Source organism: Typopeltis vanoorti, chromosome 11, assembly GCF_054136105.1.
Source record: "Typopeltis vanoorti isolate ZY-2024b chromosome 11, IOZ_Tvanoo_1.0, whole genome shotgun sequence".
NCBI classification, from domain to species: domain Eukaryota; kingdom Metazoa; phylum Arthropoda; class Arachnida; order Uropygi; family Thelyphonidae; genus Typopeltis; species Typopeltis vanoorti.
Genome location: NC_143559.1, coordinates 121,765,840 through 121,791,442, shown reverse-complemented (window position 1 = coordinate 121,791,442; position 25,603 = coordinate 121,765,840). Strand labels below are relative to the sequence as shown.

Here is a 25,603-nt window from a genome sequence, read left to right as displayed (position 1 = left end):
CTTGTAAAGATAAAAAATTAGTTTTTTAGATGGCATAGCCAGAGGTTTCGCTACCAATCTCATTTATTGCTGTCAAAAAAAAAAAAAAAACAGAAAGAAACTTTGGTCGTTAACTTATTTACCACCAGGGAGTGCTGTCTTTGTTCCCCCAAATGAGTTTTCGCACTGAAAAACAAAACTGCACTGACATAAAAGAAAAATGAGCTAATATTCGATACACAAGCAGAAAAAGATGGGTGATTAATGTTAGAAAAGACTTCAATTAGTTTCTTTTCTTTAGTCAACACCTCGAGAAGATCACACGCGAGAGATTATTGCTAGGATGCAGAGAAAATCGAATAATATAGATAGATGCGCCGCGATTGACATTACGTATAGAACACAATTATAGAATACATTTGTGTCTCATTAATACAGCTGTTCAATTTTCAATCTGCTAATTAATTTAAACTGAAAAGTTTAGACTAATCTTCTTTTCAGTAAACACTTTAACACACAGAAGGGAATTTAGATTAATCTCACACCCAAAAAGCTGTAGTCTTCTATTACAACGCATAACAAACTGTTAGAAATATATATTATTATTATTGTTATTTGTTGAAATGATTGTTATTAGCTTCCGTGATACTGTGACATACCAGACCGGCGTTATAAATACTTTAGACACAGTAATAATTCATTGAAAATTAGCAATGGAATTTAAATAAAACAAATACAAGAAGCCTTCGTAGCTTAGTCGGAAAGACCTGGGTTCGATTCCTGTGAGGAACGTTTATCTGGTCTCTTTCGACTAAAGGTGAATTAGCCGATCTCATAGAGAGGTAGGGTTTTTTTCTTTTCACTCGGAAACTCCCCTAGAACAGGCAAACCGGCCCCGTAAATACACCCATCTACAAACATAAGACACACCAGGAGGCACAGGGCTAATCACCTTATCCTCGCGATACGGTAGCAGTTAAATGTAAAAAAAATCCTCGACACCGTAAGGTAAAAGAGGACAGAAGGAATAATAATAAGAAGAATATGAATAAATCCGCTAAGACCTTTTATTTCCCCTTATAGGGAATAGACAAGAGAGTTTTAACCCTACCTACGTTTTGGAGACTGAGCGGACAGTCCACTGGTTGCCAATGAGAGTGGCATTACTAATACTAATTTTAAACAGTACACACACACACACACATATTTTCCATAGTGAGTTGGATATATGCAAATATTGACTATTGATTTGATATAATCAAATTGCAAGTTCACCGTCAAAATGAGGCAAAGTAGCAAAATTACAACATCTACATAGCGGATCCAGAAGGGAGGTTGAGGAAAACAAAACTTTGGTGGAAAAAGTACGTTCCAGATAGTAATTAAGCAAAGAAGGAAATAGAAGAACTGATTATATAACAAATTCAGATGTTTTCACATCAGGAGGAAATATTTGTGTCGGCCAAAGAGATTAGCGAACACAGAGCCAACATCAAAGCTAATCACAATATCATAAACTTATAAGGAAGTACCTTCGATCTTTAATAAACGAACAAAAAAAAAAATAAAAATACAATGTATGCACTTAATTGACGGGATAGACATTTTCGTCACTCCGTATGTGGGGGAGTCCATACAGTTCACAACAGGGCTTCATAGAGCGGTCTATTTGGGGAAAGGCCATTTAAATTAGGAGTCTGATAATGTACTATTCATGAAATATATGTTTCATGCAGATATTTCAAATTTTCTATTTCTTTTTCATTAAATTATTATTACTCTGTCTATGTTTTAAGTGCCCTATTATTTTTATTAGATTTTGTTTCATATTGTTATACGATGTATTTTATATTATTACTATATCTCTCTTAACACCCTATCATTATTATTATATTATTACTTTGTCTAAAGTTTTTATGCTCTATTATTAGTAGTATTAATATTGCTAATATTAGTATATCGCATTATACATTATTGCTCTATATAAGGTGTTATACTTTGTATTTTTATAATAATTTGTTACTGTCTATGAGTGTTCGCATTCCATCATATCATGGAATCTGATATTTTTCAGGATGATTTTATGTATATATATATATATTACTTTTATCTTTAAAGATGAAATATCAATAATCGCACTTTTACTATCTATTGGCTATTAGTTAGATGTGAATTTAATAGCATCCTAATTGAAAATTACATGAAATCTTAAAGTTCTTAAAAGAACTGGGAGATGGACTGAGTCCTTGACTCTTTATCCCGTCATCTGAATGAAGAAAATCTGTGTGGATGGGGTGTTACTGATGCTAAAAGCTCTGGTCATGGCTGGGTAACGGCAATAGCCGAGCCTCATTTAAAACTTCATTGGCTACAGCATTGCCATTCGTTACCCTGGGAGTCCTAAAAAGGACTTTTCTCCATTATTCTTACATGAAATAGTCCTTATAAGGACTGGCTTAAAGGGGCGAAGCAAGAATACTTTTCATCTTCCCCGTTATCTGTAGAGTATAGTGTAGGGATAAGGGGTTATTGAGCTATTAAAGCTCTGATCGCGGCAGGAAGGTAACAACAATAGCCGAGCCTCAGTTCATTGGCTACAGCATTGCCATCCATTACCCTCAAGGTATTAATCTTTTTTTTCTGTCTTCCCTCCCTTACATGATTCCCTCCCTTATATTTTCTCTCTTCCCTCTCATATATATATATATTTTCTCTCTTCCCTCTCATATATATATATACATGAATTGCTTTCATAACCTTAATAAAGTATTATGATATGAGAAATTTAAAGGTGTTTCATATATTTTTTGAGAATATTAAAAAATATAAAGTTTAAATAAACTTTTTAATTATTTTTTTTATTTAATTAAATTTTAGTTAAGATATAGTATAAGTTTTGATAATATTTTCAATAATTTTTGTCTATTTTCAAAAGATTTCGCAGCTTGTGAACATCAGTAATACAATAATGCAGGAAGCAAACGAATTGCATTGTGAAGCTAATGTTTCTCTGGTTAGAGCAAATGTTCCTTTGCACTATGAATTCAAAGTTTCTTTCAGGAACAGATACTACATTTTAATCTTAGCCAAACTGTTAGCGCCCTCTAACATAATGAGAAGAATTGCAATTCTTCTCACTATGTATTAAATACTATTTTATTTTAATAAATAATAAGGAATGATTTAAAATAATTTTAATTATTTATTTTGAATTACGCGAATGTCTACACGAAATGACAAATAAATAATAATCATAATCAATAATTACGAATAATAATGATGTAAATTATAATTAATACTATGCATTTGCCCATATTTGTTTTGTGATACAAAATGTCAAAAAATAAACAGACATAGAAAAGAATTTAGCCACTAGGCGGCGCCCGATGTATAGTATGTATATCGAACATAGTATATCATCCTACAACACATATTTTTTTAAACAAAATTAATTTATTATACAATATTTATTTTATTTAAATAAAACATATTCACGTTAAATAAGTTATGTTATCTGAAGAGTGTTGGCAGTTATTCATCTAAAATTTGACAGCATTAAACAACACTGAAAACAAAATAAGATCATTTTTAAATTTAAATAACTGAGCAGTTACTGTTAGAAACAATTCAAATAGTAACTGACAAAAGAACTACTTCCTACTGGATTTCAAGCAAGCTCGGAAGATACTGATTGGAATTTCAGAGAAATATTAGCTACTACTACTGTCTTATTTATTTTATTATTAGTTTCTTATCACCGTCAACATAAGATAATTAATACCTCCATTAATTAGTTTAATAATGTTTATGAATCCACCTTTTTTATGATAAGACCAGATGAAACATCTTATAGGAGTGCAATTATGAGTAGAGATTTGATCCATCTGTTCGTCTATTTGTCCAGGTGTAAGTTACACTGGATTCTTTGCAGAAGGAAGAAATGGAGAGAGTGGGTGGGGGGATGAAATAACAGCTGCTTTTCTATCTTCCAAAACCGGAAATAAATGTCACCATTTGCCATCAATGTCAACTGATAAATTGGTCAATATTTAACGCTACATTATTTCTATAGGTGGCTTTGGTATGAACTTCCGGCTATTATAAATGGATGTAATCGTCTCTCTCTCTCTCTCTCTCTCTCTCTCTCTCTGTGCGTCTTTCTATCTATTAATTCAGCTACTGTCATTCACTCAGTTTTATTCGCAAAAGGGGGCGCGGTGCGAGCTCTATATTAATTAGATTTCTGCTGGTAGACCCAAGTAATTAGGTTTAGGATTTGAAAGATGAGTGACATTGACATTTATCCAAGCATTTCAAGTTGCCATCGCTTTCATCCAGATATTCACGCATTTACAGTCTTTTCACAGCCCAACCTTAACTTCAATTACCACGCTTTGTTAATCTACACGCAGCTAAGTTAGCTGACAAATAAACAACACCGCATGCTATCAAGGCAAAGTGAAAACAAGACCAGAAATTAGATGACAAGCAGTATTGGACCAAGTACGTTATAATACAAGTCGTAAAGAAGGCCATGATATAAGAGAACTTTATTAAATGGCGTATAAATTTGTTATATCTCTCAATGCCAGTTTTTACTGTTTGGAAAATGCACTTCAGCAAAATTTTAGCAAATATAATCCCCCAGCAGTCCATTTCTCGAGACAGTTATGTTCGATTCAGGTAGCGCCACCTAGCAGGAGTTTGATAAACCGAAAAGAATCGGCTTACCAAATCATCGTAACCGAGGTAATTATTGATGATGTAAAGTATTTTATGTACACTGAGGGGCTAAATTAAACTAAATTTTATGTACACATATAAGTAAATAACAGAGGAAAAACATAACTTTACAGTGCTTTAATATGTGTAGGCAATACTAAATGTTATTTTAGTATGATACGTAGTACTAAAATAGTTCATTATTATTAGGAATCCGGTGAATTGTTACTAGAATATATTCCATGTCGAATTCAAGCTCATGTTATGGCATCAAATGACAAACGAATAGAATCAGATATTTAATTTTACAAGTACACGAATTTGTTATGTATATTTTAATATTAACTTAATATAAAATTTGGAAAAGTAAAAAGTTTATTAAATATAGAAATTATAAAGTTTAATGTCTGATAATTATTAAATATTTATGAAAAGTATTCCAACACCATTAAAATATATGCAAAGGAATTATATCTAAATATTGGAATGCCCTTGGAGGGTAATGGATGGCAATGCTGTAGTTAATGAAGTTCTAACTGAGGCTCGGCTATTGCTGTTACCCTCCTGCCATGATCAGAGCTTTAATTGCTCAATAACACCTTATCCCTACACTGTCCTCTGCAGATAACGGGGAATATGAAAAGCATTCTTGCTTCGCCCCTTTAAGCCAGTCCTTATAAGGACTTTTGAGAAATCCATGCTAATAAATTGTTAATCAAGACACAGTATATATTCCTAATAAATATTTTTATAATAAAACTATAAGTCACCATTTTGTAAATGTAAATATTCTAAATAAAGAAAATGCATGTTCTACATATTGAGAACACACGCAATTCACAGACACAAACGCGGATGGGGTAGCATCAACTAACTTCCCGTGATGAGTCATGGGACTCCGTGGAATTTCTATTTATTACTACTACTAATAATAATGCTATTATTGTTTTAAAATTTATGTATTTTAAATTGCATATTAATTTATTTTAATCCTATCTACCAAAGACTGCAAATAGTAGTACTATAAGCGGACTAATACATATATATATTATTGAATGTAAAAATATAAATAAATGAAATTTAAATAAGCTCTGACCACTAGAGGGCATCTCTGTTCGGTAGCATATAAAAGACAATTTTACCTGTAATGTATACAGCTTGTTGAAATTTGCGCACAATAAGAACGTTGTCTGAAACATGTGGTATGTATATTGTCTCCTTGGACCAACCATAATTGAACTTCTCGGTCAAAAAAACATGAAAAGCCTTACGTCTGAATGCTAACACAAATTGAATTTCCCGGCTCATCTTGTTTATCTTCTCCCTATGCAGTCTTCTTTTAGTCTCTATGTTCTCCTGCTTTTTCTTATTCGATAAAAGCAATAGACAGCCGCGATACCAACCCCCCCCTTTTCCCGTTGTCATGGTTACCGTTAATTTCTTCTTGGGGGGGGGGGGAGAAGTGAAGCATAACTTTCCCTAGATGTCATCTAGCAGGATGCTGTCTATTTATTTGAACAACACGGATTCTTCCTCTCCCCCATCTTTCTATTCATTCATCCCTACTTCTACTTAACCGGTCTTGTCATGTTGATCCCCAATTGCTTGAGTATTTTCATATCGTACCAGAACGCCTGGCCTGTCATTGGCTTATCGTTATTGTTGCTATTTGCAACATATCCAACACACACACACACACGTCATACGCCTACATCAGAAAAATCTAGGTTAACCCAACCATCGACAGAGCTAAGCCTACACAGATATCTGTAATACAGATGCCTGTGTCATGTCGGCTTTGATAGCCTTCGCAAGCCTGGAATGCCAGGAACTGGAGGAATGCTGGTAAGTATGCAGTCCGGGCTTCAGCAACCGAGGAAAGATTAGAGAACGAGAGAGGACATATCTTGTTCTCATTATCCCTACCAGTCTCAGTGATAATGGATGGGAAGAATAAGGGGAAAGTTATCATAATTGTAGTTTATATTCACAAGAAGGAAAGCGTCGGATTTATTTATTTAATAAATGGAATACATGGAAAGATACATTTTTTTCAGCACTGAGTTAGTTGGTCTCGGTTTAAATTATATTTCTTTCAGGTTCACCGGTTTTTCCACGAACATAAAAATAACTTCAAACACTGGTTACATGTTCCTTAAAGGTATAAAAGAGGATGGATAACGCGTTGAGATTATACAGTTGTCGCCTTACATGGACTTAAGTCTGACGGTAGAAGGCCTCTAATTTTTTTTCCCCATTTAATTTCATTGTTTATTAATATCATTGATTATTTACATGCCCAATAAACATCTTGGGTAAATGCTAGCCTTTCACTTTACAATGATCTTAAATGTTGCTTATAAAGTCCATTTTCGTCAATGAATTCGCTGTTTTTAATATTAACATTTTATTTCGATTTTATAATGTTATTATGCAGCTTTAGTAAGATCAATAATACTTTTTTTTTTACAATTGCAGTGAAGTTATTTAGTTGTGTTCTGGTAATATTTTAGCCACATTCTTGAAGCTTATTCTGAGAATGATTTTAGATAGTTTGTGTTTTGATTCAAGATCCACAACACGTTAAGAATCAGTTTAACTAAATATGTATTTTAGGTAAAGTGGCAGCAGAAAATAAAGCGCGCGCGCGCACACACGCACACACACACAGACACATAAGGGTATGTCATGTCATTGGACAGCATGTGTTTTTATCTTTATACTGGCATTAAAGAGAGCTTTATTGTGCTTCTACGTCGATAATTCGCTTCTAATTTTCTATATTGTCATAATATGTACATACTGACCTTTTCAGCTTCGTACAGCTACCAAGGTTGCTCTTATCGAGTGACAGTTTGTTGATCATGTCCGGAATACAGAAGCACCAAAGATGGCTTTCCTTTAGTGATTGTCATATTTATATGTGAAGTAGCTTGTTGACTGCGGTCTTGTTATCTCATATGCTATTCTAGTTATTCCGTAGATAGCAGTGAAGTGATTTTTTAACACGTTTACCAAAATATGTATTTTACCTTGTAAATATTTTATACTATCATTGTAAATGTGGCCTTTTCTGTTTGTTCCCGTATAAGTTTTGCCATTTTATATTGCATAATTGTAATGTGTTCGGGTTGTAGTCTGAATAGAATGAATATATTATTATAGCGTATCTTTTAATAATAATAATAATAATAATAATAATATTGATGATGATGTAGTATGGCTGCATTGAGAAACAAACTTCATGAAAAGGCAACCAGATGAAACTACTATGAGCGAATCTAGCCCTTCCGGTATGATCTAGAAACAAACAGGACAAAGAATTCTTTGGAAAAGCGGGATCTCGTAGAGTAAATAAAGCGCGCTTCTCAAATTTTAAATTACTAGTCAGTGAACGAAAACGGTACAGAATTACCTTAAAGTTCTGGAGTTTGTGACCTCATGTTCTACAGGAAAAAAAAGAAGAAGAAACATCTTTGGCTGAAGAAATTGACTTTGTAAAATAACAGCGGGGATTCCAGAACTCGTTTAAAGACATTTTTCGACCTCTTTGAATTATCCAGTAGCAAAAATAATCTTATAGTGATCTCAAATTTCTGATTATGGGAAAAAAAAAAGGGAAAAAAAAAGAGTTTTCGAAAGTGTTCACCAGGGCGGCGCTACTAGACATAAAACTATAAGATCAGAAAATCGATGACAATAAAACAACTGATTCAGAAATGATGGCTTCATTTTATATAGTCTGCCTTACAAGAGACCAGTATTGGTCGGGAGCAAGTATTGAGTTAATATAGCTACTTCGGTCGTTAAGATTGAATTACTGACCAGAAGGGAATCAGCAAGTCAGTGAAAATCAAAGGCAGAGTACCATTCCCATGAAACTTTGATCGTTCCTATACCTTAAAAACTTATATATGGATTAACATAAAACTACGTATCCACGTTCCGATGATGGGTACTTGGATTTTCCTAAAATAGACACCAGATGGCGTAAAAACCTAAAAATTAACAAGTTTCCAAAACCTCTATTGACATAATACAAAATTCTCTTAGTTCTGAAGAATACCACTAGATGGCACAACAATCGCCCAATAATGTTTTTTTTTTTTTCCACTCCAAGAAGCACTCAGATTTATATCAATTAATGTTTTCAATATTTACTGTAATGTAATTTTATAAAGAATTCACCCCCCCCCCTCCTCTCTTTAGGAAATCAATAATACATGCTTTGAATAGCTAGCCGAAGAACTCTGCGATACATAAAAAGAATTGCCATAATGACCCATCACACCAGATGAATTATTTATAAAGTCATATCTCCAACAAATGCATGCAAAAAAATTCGTGCATTTTGTATTTCGCCTTGAAAAACAATCAATTAAGTAATGCTTATGAAATATATCCTTTCTATTTGCCTCATGGCAACAATGTATTTTTCCAGTCGAAAGTCAGAGAGGGGGGGGAAGGAAGAAGGTGATTATCCAATAAAAAAATAACTGATAAGTCTTCCGCAGCTGTGCGACTATTTGAAAATTGTAATAGTTTTATATATTTCCCAATACGTTCGTGAAAACTATATTTTAAGTATAGTAATTGAATAAACCTATCATTTTCAGTGAATTTCTTCACGCAAACTTGGCTGCAGTCGATAAAATATTAACTCTCCAAAAATAGAGATATTGGCCAAAAAAAAAAAAAACTATCAGTATTCTTCGACCCAAACTTAAATTGCTGCCATAATAAGCTCCATAATAACCTCTTATCTCCGAACTCAAACCATGTTCTCTAAACAAAATCTACCAACACACAATAAAGAGGGAAAAAAAAAAAGTATAACGGTAGCTAATATTCAGTCTTAAGCAATTCGCGAGCTAGTTGAACGCTAGCGTTTTATCCCACTATCGCTCTCTTTCTGCTAAGGGCAACGAGATAGTGTAAATATTAGACCAGTGTTAGCGGGCCATGATGGATTAGCAAACATGTCGTCTATGACAAAAATGATTTCTTTAATAGCTCATAGACTGCCATTCTTTCAACCCCCTCCCCTCCCTCCCCACCTTTCAGTACTCTTTCTCAAATTCGCTATCGCGTGAGTGACGTCATTTGAAATCTACAACCGTTGCCTGAGATACGCTCGAGCACATTTTTTAACTAAAACAATATTCGCCTTTTAAACCAAGATGAGTAGGAGGAAATGCTTGGTTCTTCCGGTGGCTACAAGAACGCCATCTGTGGGCAGAAATAAGTACTAAGATTTTTGAAGTTTTTAACGTATGCCAAAAAAAAAAAAAAACATCTAGAGTCGGATTTCGAGCGATTTTTTTGGCTTTTTTTTAGAAGCGATTGAACCAAAGCTCACAGAGGGAAAAGAGCAATCTTTTAGAATATAGATTTTTGTTTAAAAAAAAACGGAGGTGAATAGGGGAGTTTTTCTCGTATCCGTTGTGGCAATGAGCAGTTTAGGAAATAGAAAAAAAGGATACACCGAAGAGGTTGGGTTTTCCCAGTAGCTTACACTCTTAAGTAGCAATCTCGCCTCCGCATGGAAATAAAGCGAAATGCGTTGGAGTGAAGATGACGAAGTTCGTGATGGGAAGATGATGCAAAGGGACTTGGAGGGTGGTCGCCATTTCTGACGTCAATTTACAGTTTTGGAATTTATTGCCTTCGGTCAGTTTTTTCTTCTCTCTCTCTCTCTCTCTCTCTCTCTCTCACACACACACACACACACACACACACACACACACACAAACACACATCGTTGCGTTGCGTTGTTTTTATTTTATTTTTTATTTGAACTAAAACGTGAAATGAAAAAAAAATGATGTTTTACATTACTCAGTTTAAGCAATGTTTTTCATTATCACGAGCATTAAAAAAGCACGTGATAATCTCGCTTAACAATTAAATTTAAAAAAAAACGCGTGTTCATTAATATTTACATATTTCGAATGATTGCAATAATAAAACAACCAAAATTCACATCTCAGTTGAATGCGCATGTCAACTGACCATTTACAGCTGGTGTTCGGACAACCAATCAGGTTATTCAATGGCTTTCGTTTTGATTGGCTATCCCTTCTACAACCTTATAATCCTTCAACTTGATTTAAAATGCATTACAAAGTTAAATTTATTGCTCATAACCACAAATCATTCAAACTTTTAAGTTATTCAAATCGTTTGAATAGGTCATAAAAAAAATGGACGGAGCTAATATTTAAAAATAAAAATAAAAATTTATGTAATATATTTGAAAATGTGGATTAGAAGAATGGACAATGTATTAGCCACTCGAAGACTATGGTAGTACCTAAGAAACACATTCTTCGTTGTATCGTCTAAGACTTAGACTCTAAGTCAAAGAAAGATGCATGATTCTCTCGGGTGCCAAGTGATCAAGAAATCATAAAGAACATGATCCAGGGTATTGTTGAAGATGTTATCAACACCTTCCAATTCATTTAACGAGTTTTTTTCCTTCATACAACTTCTACAACATGAGGGACGTGCCTGCATATCGTTAATGGATGTCCACAAACCTTTAAATGTTCTTTACACAGATTCAGTGAAATTCGTGAAGCCCTGTGAGCTCACACAACAGTAGGGTGAACTACGAGGTCCTTAACATCCAGCAGTATGAGTCCTTGATTACAAAAAAGGGGTAGGCAGATAAACCTGACAATCCTAATAAGGTGTGTTTTGCAACAGCATTCTTGTATAACTCGTCATTCATGTTCACATTAAATGCACGTGAAGCAGTTTCGGAATTGTGTGATGGAGAGAGAGAGAGAGAGAGAGAGAGAGGGAGAATATTTTTTCCTTTGTAACGTACAGTTTTGTATCATTTCAAATAACTTTTCCATTAAAGTGGTCTTAATATGAACAAAATTAAGATAACTTGATTTTTTTTAAAATCCTAAATGCGAAATTTCATTAAAATCAGTCAATCGGTGCGAAATAGTCTTACATTCATAAACGCCCCTAAAAAGGACATGAAAGATTATTTCAGTGTTGATAGCACTCTATTTATTATTATATTTTTTAAAAAAATTAGTTCATCTAAGATCTACGTTGGCGTATTGTATGGAGATACACAAGGGTTTTCCCTGCAAGAAATCTGAGTTTTTCATTTCTCGAAAAGAGACAAACCATCCGAAGAGCGCACACACACACACACACAACTAACAAACATATTGGCATCGTAAGCTTAGCTTCTTGGTCGTAACTTCCTCAACTTTTTTTTTTAATCTAATGGCATGATCTATTATATTTTCAATTAGCAGTGCACCCAGACTTAGAACTGCAGAAGTGAAAGAGGCCGCCAAAGTTCTTTAAAGCTCGGATGGATATGACCCTTCGGGAAAAACAAATCCATTTTTTCTTTGTGGCAGCAACTGATTGAATGTTTTGTGTCTTCGTCTTTCAGCTGTGTAATACAAAGAACTGTCGAAAATGTAAAATGACTACGAATTATTTGGCTTTCTGAGTGTTTGGTGTTTCGAGCATGAACTAAATTCAATAACTTTTACTTAAGTTTGCCAGATTCAAATTGTTCAAAATCGTTATTAGGTTAATTGTCAGCTGCCTTCTTTTCCTCTCCCGATTCTGTTAACTGAACACTAAAAAAAGTATTGAATTAAAAATTAAATTGTCGATAATTGATATCTGATATGCTGAAAAGAGTATTCAAACTGACTTTGTTCACTTCGATAAGCCAGATCAGCAACGGTTCCATCAAAAAGGGGAACTTTACCATGACAATGCACCTGCTCACTCAACCAACCCATTTGCAATTGTACATGATGTAATGACAACATTTCAGTTTTTATAGCTGATCTCGATACCTTTTCGTCCATTCTCCTGTTCGTCTGCATGCATTTAAACGTACTTTTATGCGGTGCCGTGCAAGAGACTTCCGACTTTGCTGCCGACATCCCGCTATCGTGGCGTCGTAATGTTGTTCCAAGTCTCCGCGGTCTTAAGTCCAATGCGAGTACTTACGAGCCGTGTCTAGCGGCTAATCCTGTTTAAACAAGACAATGAGTCCAAACAATCAATCCCCGGGACATCACAGATGTCACCGGATTAATCAGGTGGCTTTACGATCTTCCTGCGTCTCATTCCTTCGTTCATTTCTTTCCTCTTCTTTCATTTTTTTTTTTTTTTTTATTCTTCGCCACTTTCTCTGCGTGGCATTTACTTAATTACTGCAAAGTGCTGTCGACGGAAACTCACGTGATCGGCTGCTTGATGGGATCGTGCAGTCCGTGAGTGACAAAGCGAAGTCGACACAAGAAGATGGGTCCTGTCCGTCTTTTTCTCCCAAAAACGCAGGTGATGTTCGATGTCAGTAAAAGTTATCGAAGACAACGGATGGTAAGAAAAGAAAAGGGCGAATACATCACCATCGGTCACTCCGTGACACGCATCGCTATGGCAACCTTAGAACTCGCCGTGGTTGTACTTCCTATGCAGATGAAGGACATTTTCGTTTTCAGTAAATACAGAAAATTCTTTAGCGATGCTAAAAGAGACGGGGAGGGGAGCGAAGTATTCGTTATGGAGAACGAGAGACAAAAAAAAAAAAAAATTAAACTTTTCGCTAAGAGATAGAAGAAAAGGAAGAGATATGAAAAACACGGAATTACAGACAGATGAAGAATATATAATAGTGTAACTGGATGAAAGAAAGAAAGACAAAGAGAAAATGAAAGACACATAAAAGAAAATAATGAGGGAAGCAATGAAAGAATAAATATTAATAGTTATATTGAAAACGAACCGCGCAAGTTCACACACGGAGAGAGAGAAAGAATTAATAGTTATACCGGAATACAGAGTGAAAGAATAAACACTTCTATGGAAGAAAAGACAGGAAGGAAAACGGAAATAAGAATAATTATACAGAAAGAGAGAAAGAATTAATATTTAATAATGATGGATTATTAGTTACAAATAGCTTTGGACAGACAAATAATAGTTCGTAATTACACTAAGAGGTGAACAGTCAGTTTATTTATTTCGTACGATGATACCACGGCCGTGAGTCCCTTTTAAGGGATGGTACGGCACCCTCCCCCCACCCTAATTTTATCCGGGACCGGAATAGCTGACGAATTAAGCCTATGGCTGAGTCTTAAGTATTCCTGATAATCTCACGGGACTGGCTTGCCTGTTCTAGGGGACGAAAAACCCAAGTTTCCAGATGGAAAAACCCTACCTCCGTATGGGACCGGCTAACTCACCTTTAGTCGAAGGAGACCAAATAATGGTTCCTCACATCATGGACGGGAATCGAACCCAGGTCTTTCCGATCGTCGATGGAACTACGAAGGCTTTGGACAGTAATGGAACATTAAGAGAGCGAAGATGTGGGATTTAGATGTAAAAAGAAATATGCAGAAAAGTTTAAAGTTACATTAAAAGCAAGAGAGAGAATATTTAAAAAGAATGGAGGGTGATAAAGAAGTTTGTAATTATTATGGAGAGAGAGATTACTAGACAGTATCATCGTATTTCTTATGCGTGTGATGGGGTGGATGAGAGACAATGGGATTATGCTTTAAAATGGGGATGCTTCGCCTAGTTTGCACTACAAGTCATTGCAATAATACCAGGAAAATGAACATCAAAATTTGTGGACTTTCTCAACAAACTTGTATTGTCTACTCCGTGGCTCTTCTATATGAAAAACCCAGCTATGTTGAAGGGGTATCCATCGAGAGAATTAAGAGCACAATGGTTGCCTTAGTTTGAACAAAATCCCAGTTTACACACTGCAGGATACGTTTAAGAAGTTAGCTTCGTTAATGTCAAAGATAAAGGTAAGACTCAACTTCATTATAGGTACCGAAGTGGGGTAAAATAAAATATCTGGTTCATTCATGAAAATTTAGTAACAAGACGTATTGCCATGAGTATACAAATACCTGAAGTGTACAAATAAGTAGCATGTGAAATCGAATAATTCATATATTTTTCATATATAAAAAAATAAAAGGTGTATTCACTATACTATTAAATACTCTAGAAAAAAGAAAAATATAATTAAATAAAAGCTTTTTAATCTTTCTTTCATTCAAAAAAATTCTTATTTTATTCTTATTTTTGATTTAAAATAGAGAATTAAAACACGAATATAATATTTAAAGTATCATTTTAACCAGTGGAAAATCCACAATTATCTTTGTGTAAGTTTGTTGAATCTTGACGAAGTTTGCAAAACTATTCACTGCTAGAATCAGAGAAAACTAATCCGAGATAGTTGGCAGCAAGGGAGGATTTGTTTGCCGAAAAGGATAAACCATAAACAAAGAATGTAAATTACAACCCCTTAATAACGTCCCCCTTTACTAACATTCTTTGTCTTCTATCAACCCAGATAAATTACGAGATAGTGTTACTGTTTTCTTACTTTCCGGAGTGAGCGTAATACGTTTGCTTGACAAAGTGGACTCTACACGCATTCCCTGTAACTTTATTCTTGATACAAACAGCTGACACAACACATTCCTGCAAGCTTTGAAAACAGAACTGGCTTTAGTCGTTGTGCGTCACCATTTCATTTTGCGTATATAGTTCATCGACGTTCTGCTATTTTTGCTTTACTCACACAATCATCCTTTACCCGTTACACTTCCTTCTTCTTCTTCTTATTCATTATAGTTTGGAACTTTAGCTTCTAAGAGGCAAAAGGGTTTTATTCAATAGGACTCTAATTAATCTGTTTTGTGTAGTTAAATTAGAGAGTGTTGTGGATTTATTATCTCTTCAAATGTTAGCGATTTTATTTATTCGGCATTTGTTGTTACCAACAGGTTTTAAAAAACGGGGTGATTGTCAAAGCCTCGCGAAAAGATACACACGAGAAAGAGTTTTACGTTTGCGACTTATCAATATAAACAACTTCCTGTTCGAAATGTTTAAAAGCTTCCGAAATTAAAAATAGTTTTTCGGTGCTTTATAACTCTAGTTACTATTTTAACTTTCAATATTTCAGTTAAATGTCTATCATTTTTTTGTTTTGGAGTTTACAACTCTTTCTACCCAAGCTTCATTTGTCTATTTCAGATATTTGTCACATGTTTCTGTAAATTCGTTCCCGGTTACATAAAGTCGAGTTGCTAGCTATAATATTAAAAGTTTCAAGTGCAAGCATACAGATTTATTCATTGTGTAAGTTTCTTAAATCTTATTTTTTATATATGAAAGATTTTCATATATAAACTGTAAGAACAGCACGATTTGTAAAGAGAACTGCATTAACAAGTATTTGAACATTTTCCATTTCAATAACAATGACAAAACGTGTGCTGATTCTCCTCTTCATCCAAGTGATGTAAGTAATTTTTTTATGTGCCATGTGACCTCTTGATTCATCCAGAAAACATGATCATTTCAACAACAAATCGAAAACATCCCATACCACCTTCTTGTTTACTTCCTCGCCTTTGATACCACCTCATACTCCATCATGCAGCGAAGTGTACTAGTACCGTGAATATCTATCTAAAAAAAAAAAAAAAAAAATTCCACGAACTTTAAGGTTATATAGAAATGATGAAATTTATAAAATGGTAGATTGTAAAAAATAAAATTTATTTCTTAAACTGGCTAATTATATAAAATTCTCTTCTATAATATGAACTATATTATTTTTGCTATAATGTTTTTATGGTAATTTTTATAAGTAATGTATTTGAATAGTAAGTTTGAAAACGCTTACCGCTATTGACACCCTATAGCTAAAAATAAATAAAAAAAGAAAGAAACCTGCTGTGTGTGAAAGTTGCTTACGAAATATAACTTTAATTTACACGAAAAAACAAGGAAATGAGTAATAATATTTATTGAAAGCCACCATGTATTTCAGTCTGAACATTACAGGCTATCATCAATGGCGACTACAGGTCATTACAAGATAGAAGGCGAACAATGGATTGATTTGAAAGCGTACAAGCCACGTGATCATATACTTAACGCAAAGGTATAACTGAGGAAATATTGCATTAATAATTATTCATTAACTTTAATATCGTAACGACTGCCTCTCACTATCTAAGATATAAGTCTTATTCTAATCACACATTGTTAAAGGCTTTTTTACGGCAATTAATAATACAATATTTCCTCAGTTATACCTTTGCGTTAAGTATAAGATCACGTGGCTCGTACTTTTTCAAATCAATCCATTGTTGACACTCTACCTCAGCCATGATCGCCACTGATGGCCTGTAATATTCAGACTGAAATACATGGCTTTAAATAAATATTATAATCTTTAAATATAAGCGATGAGTCTGTAGTCGGCAGGTCCCAACATGCTCGTGATTCTCTTAGCTGTTCGCGTACCTAACCGCTCAGTCGAATGCGAGTATACACGGGTGTGAGCGGCTACGATCTAGAATCAGTTTGTTTTTGTACTAATATATCTTACGTTTTATTATTATTATTTATTTATTTATTTCCTGTTAGGTTAGGTGTAAAGAATTTTTTTTTTTTACTTTGTAACTCCAAATGTCACAACAGTCAACTTTGTTGTAACAAATAAGTTTAATTATGATTTGATAATGCCGAAGGAAATTGTGATTAATAAGTTACTTTTATTTCATGAACATTTTCTTATAATACATTAATTAAATATAGTTAAATATAAAGCAGTTACGTTTAATGTTTATTCTGGACATTATGTTTTGAAATTTAAATTGACAAAGGCAAATTGTTATAATGTAAACAAAACGGACTTTTACCAATTGGTGTTGGTAAATGCTAGCATTTGCCGAAATGGTTTGATAAAAGCCCGAAATGGAAGCGTTTACAAGCATTTTTCGGACTTTTACCACCTCACTAGGGTAAAGGCTAGGATTTACCAGTAAAATCTAGGATTTACCAAAAGTCCTTTTTTTTTTTTTTTTTTTTTTTTTTTGTCTAGAGATAAATCACCGTCCAGAATAATGTTTTAAAATACCACAATATAATTATTAAATACTTGGACTACAACTCCACTTAGGTTATCTGTATCTTAGATTCATGTAATATTTTACCGAAAATATTAAGAAAATTACTGGTGATTTTTTTTTGATCAATTTTTTTTTTTTGAATTAATTATTTATTCAACGAACAAACAATAGTCCATTATTGGAGTTCATAACACGTCGCTAGGCGTCCCACTTTGTTTTCCCACAAAATAATACTTTTGTTTTGCTTGCTTTTTAACCAACTTTATGTCTGATCCATTGTCTCCGCAAGTCGAATAATATCATGTATCTCGTGATATCTCGTAATGTATCTCGCAATAGACATAATTGCACAATATATGTAATTGCAATTTCTTACACAACAATAATTTTACAATGGATTTATTTGGTATTAAAGAACTAATAAAAGAAAAGGTGTATTTTTAAAATTAACATTATTAAATTAAAAATTAAACTATTATTAAGTTAAATATCAAAATTATGTAAATAATAAATTTCTTATATTATTATTAATAAATTATTTAATATTATTCAAATAATAACGAAAACATTTTTAAAATAGTAGTATTTAATCTATAGCTTCCATTCGCGTACTGTGTGTTATGTGAAACACACGCTGGTTACCATTTTTTTCAACGAATCATTTTTCGCTACCAAAAGTATTCGATTACCTCAACAGGAGCACAAGTGAATTGATAATGATGTATAGGAATTTCGGTAAAAATTTGCGTATAAATGAAGATATTACTACTCCACATTCGCTTTAAAATAAAACGACTTGATATCCAATTCGATGAAAAAAGTTCTTGTTCAGCAACAGCTAAGGTTATTTAATAATTATATAGTGGTGCTAAAATCGTAAAAATTGGACTCTGGAACTGGAAGTGAGTATTCTGGCCAGTTGCAGTCTCGTCTCTTTCACAGGAGACGAGAGAATATGAATCTGGTTGCAGCCAATAAATATTATCGGCAAGAAGACTTTGTTCTAATTGTAAAGTACCATGGTGGAAGTGAGAATGTGTCTTTCTCGCATTTATACCGTGGAGGTGTACTTCCCGTATCGAGTTAACTCCAGACTTCCTATACGAAAGGAAATTTACGATGAAAGACCGATAATATTTATTGAAAAACAATGTTCTTGACTTATAGTAAACTCTACGGTGACTTGGTTCGAGAATAACAGCTTGGAAGCTGCGATTCAACTGAACACTTGTGGGATGAGGTAGAATGATGAAGGAGGAACCTCTCTGGATAGGATTCTTCCCTCTTCATTCTACATCATCATCACTAACAGAACTCAAGACAGTCCCTGCGTGAAATAGGAATAAAGATACGGGGAATGAATATCAGATAAAGAGACATAACAGATAGGTGTAATTAAATAGATAGAGAGATAGAGAGAGAGAGAGAGAGAGAGAGAGAGAGAATCAGATAACGAACAAACAAAGAAAACAGGGAGAAAGATAAGACATCGGCAGAAAGAGTAAGAATTCATAGGTACACTTAGTAAAGATAAATAGTTATCCATCAAGAGAGAGAGAGAGAGAGAGAGAGAGAGAAGAATTATGTGTAAGAAAAAATAGAATGCCGAAAGTAAAGAATGACAGATTATTAAGAGGCCTATTTGTAAACGAGATTATTATTAACAGACCAAACACGTACATAGGGAGAAAGGTTCTGATCGATGGCATATGGGAATTACAATAACAAATCTATCGACTCTCGCAGTGAGAAAGTGGCTCGCGAGGGTGTACATGTCTTCCGGCTACGGTGTCTCATCTTTTCGCAGGAGTCGCCATTGCTTGGGTCAATGGAGCGCACAGGGTTCTTCCCCTCCCCCCCCCCCCATTTTAGTGGTGATTTATGATCTGTGCATGATAAATACCCTGGAAAATGCATATTCAGCAAGCAGTTTCGTTAATGGACAAGTTCAGAGTAACGGTGGCGCCATAATCTCGGACCCAGACAACTTCGAAAAGGAGACGGAAGACTAAAATGTTTAATGTTGCCGGGATGGTCGTGTGTTATTAATAGTGCAAAAGCAGCTCCGTTTTGATTCATGATGGGCCAATGAAAACCCACTTTACAGTCCCATTTTGTTTTCTTTTTTTTTTTATGTCTTGCTTCTTTGTGAGTGACTTCTCTTTTCTTTTGTGTACCGTTTGATGGATCGCATGACAGGTTTGGTTCTTTCTGTCTATTATAGATTTTTAACTCCCCTCTGCGTTGTATTCGCCCGGTGTAGCCATGGTTCCTTTTAAACATTCCATCATTTTGCTTTCCGAAAAGATTCATCTTGTGCTCATCCGTGGTTGAAACTAAACAGAGAGAGGATTTGCCGTCCAAGGAATACCGGGATTACGAAGAGAAAAGTCATTTCAAAAACAATCTATTCAAATACAATAAAAACTTTCACTTCAAGCACTTTTTAAAGGAAATATATTTTCGCCGTGTTATGCGAGAATTCATTAGTGATGGGAAAATATCACAGGTAGGTAATATTGAATCGTAACAATCACCAAACATTACATTCTTTGGAAGCGAAAAAAATGAAAATTATTAAAAAAAAAATTTAAAAAAATTATGAATATTATTTATAAATATTATTATTTTTTCGCCAGAAACATTGGTTGTAATGATGAATTTACTGATTGTTAAGTTAATTGTTGGTTGCACGAGATAAATCTACTTAAAGCGATTGTTGCAAAAATCCATACATTTAAATTTCCCGCATATCGCGAGCCTCATTATTAAGTTTTACTTTTGATACTTTTTTTAATTTTTTTTTTCAAAAATGCATGCACATTTTACAATGACAAAAGGCATCAATGGGTTTTCGCAGTATACAGAAATAACATCAAATGAATCGCAGGATCTACTTGATTTATCTTCAATTGATACTATTAAAAAAAGATTCAAAAAATCATTGAAAAATTCTCGGAGTTTTCTCTTCTCTCAAATACCTCGAAACTTTAAGCCATTACAAAGGCAATTCAGGATAACTTTCTTTCTCCATCTGTTCTCGTCCAAACAGATAACGCAAGAGCCTGACTTCGATCAAGCTGGTCATTGACCTAGATTATTGTGACCACCAAAGTCTAAATGACTATTTCCGTGACGCTATACATTAAGAACGGGAAGGATTTATCCACCCCCACTAACTCCTCCTCCCCTCGTCCTGTAAAAAAAAAAAAAAAAAAAAAAAAAAGCTAATCCATTGAACGTGTACTTTACGGAACAATAAACTATTTAATAGACGGAAAAGAGGTGAAAAAAATCTACATAAACGTTCATATTTTGAATCTACAGTCGTTTTCCTCTATATTTTATTTATTCAATTTTACATCGTTAAAAACAAATGACGTCGTTCACCAAATAATTTTCGCACGTACTGAGTGTGCCTCAACCGGTTAATAGATGGCGTTAGTGTTCAACGTATATGTCTACATTGTTGATAACGATCACTGTCACTATTACTACATACAAATGACGTCACTAGATGGTGCTAAAGCTTGGAATCAGCTTCCTGATATTTATCAAACTAGGACGTCCGCATTCTTTGTGTAAACAAAGTTACTCTGTGTGTATACAATTTGGCACTTTCGTTCATAGGTGGCGCTGATGATTGTTAATGTATCATCCCCCGTGTCTGGAAAGAAAAAAAAAAGTGGGAAAAGTGTGAAGTAAACATCCTCTCCCCTTTACGAACAATTGCTCACGAGAGCCTTGAGCTACATAAAAACCATCCCCTGATGTCTGCTAATGATGGCGGATCCGAAAAAAGACGGCATTTGTCGGAAGAAAACAAAGGAATAGACGCAAAGAGAAAGACAGAAAAGCAGGTGTGAAAAGACAGCTTATCATTCTCTCCTTACTCTCTCTCTATCTCTCTCTCATTAATTTCTCCAATCAGCTTTTTTTCATCCTAAAGTTACGACAGATGTTACTGACTAAAATTTGCACTCTTCTCAAATTTTATATTCTAATAACTTCGAAAAATGTACTGGGAAAAAAATCAATATCAAAAGATTATTTAATATCTCGCAAAAAAGCACGCGAAAACATTCACTTTTGTTCTCTGAAATAAGCCTTCATTAGACTCGCATACGTTTCCATGACAACCAAATGTATTGTTGCTGCAATTTTTTTTAAACGACGTTTCTCTACAGTAAGTATATTTTCATCTCAATACAAAGAGAGATATGATTATTATAGATTAGAAACGCCTTTTAACACGCGTTTAAAAGATAGAGAGAAAGAGAGAGGTTTAAATACTCATATGGAAGAAGTTGGCATCGATCAAATAAACTTAGATTTAATTTTATCTTCGGAAAAAAAAACAAGTGGTTAAGTGTTTGTTCTTGAAAAGATTTTAATCAAAAGAGTTCGTTACAGATTAAGATTTATAAAACACTTTCAGAGAAAACCTGAAAAGAAATGAACGAAAAAAGAAGGCATTATGGAGAGTAACGAATTGCATTAATAACTTTAAAATAAAATGGATGCAAAGTATTTTTTTATAAAGATCTTCCCTTATCTTTGAAGGTATTTTCTCCCCTACATTTTAGTGAACTATTCTGGTATACATTTAGTTAACTGGCAGCGTAAAATAGCTGCCCATTGTAGTAAGTATGTAGCCTTAAAGGCCGCAGTATAGCTCTCTTAGCTATTGGTACTTGAGTAGCATTAGGAATTTCCAGAGTATGGCTATGGCGGTCTTTCCTGTTCTTGGGATATCGTTTTCTGTTACATACTCCAGTAAATGACGTGGTATTATGGCTATCTCTTTATTTATATTCAACATTACAGTGAAATGATCCATTCGTCTCTCATGGCACATGAAATAGACCCAGGGATTGTACATATTTCATTTTTTTGTGTCCGACTATAGAGATAAGTGTAAGTACTCGGTTGGGAGTTTCGATTCCTACCCTCCCTCGATCGGCAGGGGAGCGAAAGATGACAACGATAGTTGGTCCGCGTTGTAAATTATTGGAATAGATGTCTGAAGCTATTTGGTGCAGAGAGAGAGAGAGAGAGATGGGAATGAGACTTCGTTGTCTATTTTATTTCATATATTCCCGGTTAATTCAATTACTTATATCTAATGATGATTATTTGTTTGTTTAATTATTTGTACGTAAAATGAGTTTGTAACTAACCACGGCAAAGGGAACGGACCTTGTCCTAAAAAACGTCACAGACGCAACAACACCCCAAATTTCGTTCAAAAAAAAGTGCTTCAGAGTTTTTTTCATCTAATTCGAAAATTTATGCGAATAAAAAAAATAAATTTAGATGGCACGAATGTGCCTAAAGGAAAGTCGTGTTGAGTATGAATATCCGGAATAAAAATATTACATAGAGCACAAAAGAAATACCGATCAATAGAAATTAATCAACCCTAATGAGTCAACCATTTTTCGAAAACAAAAATCAAATCAAATAAATGTCTTGTTATGAAATATGAGGGTGGTCTGAAAAGTTCTCGGCTTAACAGTAAAAAAATGAATTTATAATTTCGAAATTATTTTTATTTTTCAACATAATCTCCCTTAATACATATATTCCAGCGATGCTCCAGCGCCATTATACCATCCCTGTAGTGGTTCTCAGTACGATCTGCAAAATACTCCTCTACAGCTGCAATCACCTCTTGATTCGAAGAAAAAAAAATAACCAATGAGGAAGAGTTTTAGTCTTGAGAAGAGATAGAAGTCAGAGGAAGCCAAATCTGGGGAATAAGGTAGATGTCCCAACAATTCATAGTGCAGATCCCTTAATTTTCCCACTGCCAAAACACTTTTGTGGGCAGATGCATTGTCCTGATGAAAGATGATTTTTTCTTCTGCAAACCAGGTCTTTTCACACGAATTTTTTCGTCTAGTCTGGTTAAAAGATCGGAATATTATTCGCCGGTTATTGTTTTACCCTTTTCAGGATAATCAATAAACAAAATCTTTTAACATCCCAAAATACCGATGCTATGATCTTTCCTGCTGATGGAACCGACTTTGTCTTCTTTGGCGCTGAACAACCGGCTTCTGTCCACTGTTTTGACTTCTGTTTGGGTTCTGGTGTGTGATGGTGAATCCAAGTCTCATCCATAGTAATACATCGACGCGCAAAATCAGTTTTATTCTTCTTAAAACGCTCCAAGCACTTTTCAGAGATTTTCACGCGAGTGCGTTTGTGATCTGCTGTGAGCAAGAGCGATACCATTTTTCGCAAAGATTTTTCATTTGCAATTCTTCGTGCAAAATATATCCTACACGTTCTTTTGAAATGCTTACAGTCTCAGCAATTTCACGCACTTTGACTCGCCAGTCATCCACTATCATATCGTGCACTTGATCAATGATTTCTGGTGTTGTTACACTTTTTGGACGTCCTTCACGTGGATCATCTTCAAGGCTGGTACGGACACGTTTAGACTCGGGAGCCCATTTCTTAATTGTCGAAAACAAAGGAGAAGAGTGCCCATAAAATTTTATGAACTTCGAATGAATTTCTTTTGAATTTTATAACCGCACGATACTCAATTTTATCTATTTCAAGACACGTTTGCTTCAAACAGCTGTATAAAACAAACTACTTAATAGAATGATTTGCAATTTCACAGGGATGCTTATGACAGATGCACCAACTTAGGGGAAAAAAAATCGTGCCGATAGTGTTGCCATCTATGGTCGAAAGGCCGAGAACTTTTCAGACCACCCTTGTAAGACTAGAAATTCACTAGAAATAAGTTATCGCGATCTTAGCGACACTGGTGGCAGTAACTAACAACGTTTAAGTGAACTTTGAATGTTGTAATGCTTTTCAATACTTGTAATATTCAAGTTATTTTTGAATGTTATTTAAGTGTAGAAGAAGTGAAAATATTGTCGCGTACAATTCTTGTTTGCTTTGTAATAAGTTTTAAAACGGTGTACATACCTTTAATTTCTTAAGATACTTTTGTATTTGAGCTGAATATTGGAAATGATGGCTTCCTTCATACTTTCGAAGTTACCAAAGACGACAAGGGCTTCTTCATCATTCAATTCTGTTGGAAGAAACGTAAAGATGGCATAATTCGTGTCTTACAAACACTTAAAACATGAATCAAAGTAACTATGTATAAACGTCAAAAAAAAATACAAACTAATTTATAGGACTTTAAAAATTAAAAATTTCAAATAAGAAGATATATATATATATATATATATATATATATATATATATATACAGGGTGTTCGGGATAAATTTGACAGTTTCGTAAGGAAAAAGAAAATCTTCTTTGTATCTATTAAATTTAATGAATTGACAAAAAACATTACAGGCAGAGTTAATTACAATACTATCAACAAGATTAACTCAAAATAACCACCATTAGCATCGATCACAGCTTCAATTCTGCTTCGGAACCTCGAACAAGCTGATGCTACAGTCTCCCTGGGAAGGGCCGCAAAAACTGTTTTAATTTTATCCATTAACTGGGCTTTTGTATTACTGGAAGTGCGATTGGTGTCTTTTTCAACTGCGCCCCATACAAAATAATCCATGGGGTTAAGGTCTGGGGAGTTTGGAGGCCAAACATTTGGACTGGTGAAGTCGTAGAAATTTTCAGACAACCATTTTTGACTTTTCCCAGAGGTGTGGCAAGGGGCCGAATCCTGCTGCCATACATACGGCCTACCATTGGCTACCCTTGTTATCCAGGGCTTGACTACAGTTAGCAACTCCACGAACAAAGCCCGAATTCCAATGCCAGGGTTCTTCAACACCTGTTCCTGCAGATTTGCGAGGAATTCTGCTGTACGAACGCAATCAGATCGTCTGCTAGGGATCTTTCTTCTTGCTACATCCTCGTAGTCACCATTGCAAGTCTCTAGTTCATGCCTGATTGTTTTTACTGTATTCAGGGAGCATTGGACAGC

At 34.4% G+C, this 25,603-nt stretch overlaps 1 long non-coding RNA gene across 1 annotated transcript in view; it reads right to left on the bottom strand.

Moving 5' to 3' along the window:
- Positions 1–24,711, bottom strand: part of LOC150102012 (uncharacterized) — a 103,157-nt gene extending 78,446 nt beyond the window's left edge. Inside the window, exon 1 of the long non-coding RNA XR_016549081.1 lies at positions 24,621–24,711. This is a non-coding gene — a long non-coding RNA (uncharacterized LOC150102012). The remainder of the gene's footprint in view (positions 1–24,620) is intronic.
- Between the last annotated feature and the right edge of the window lie 892 nt (positions 24,712–25,603).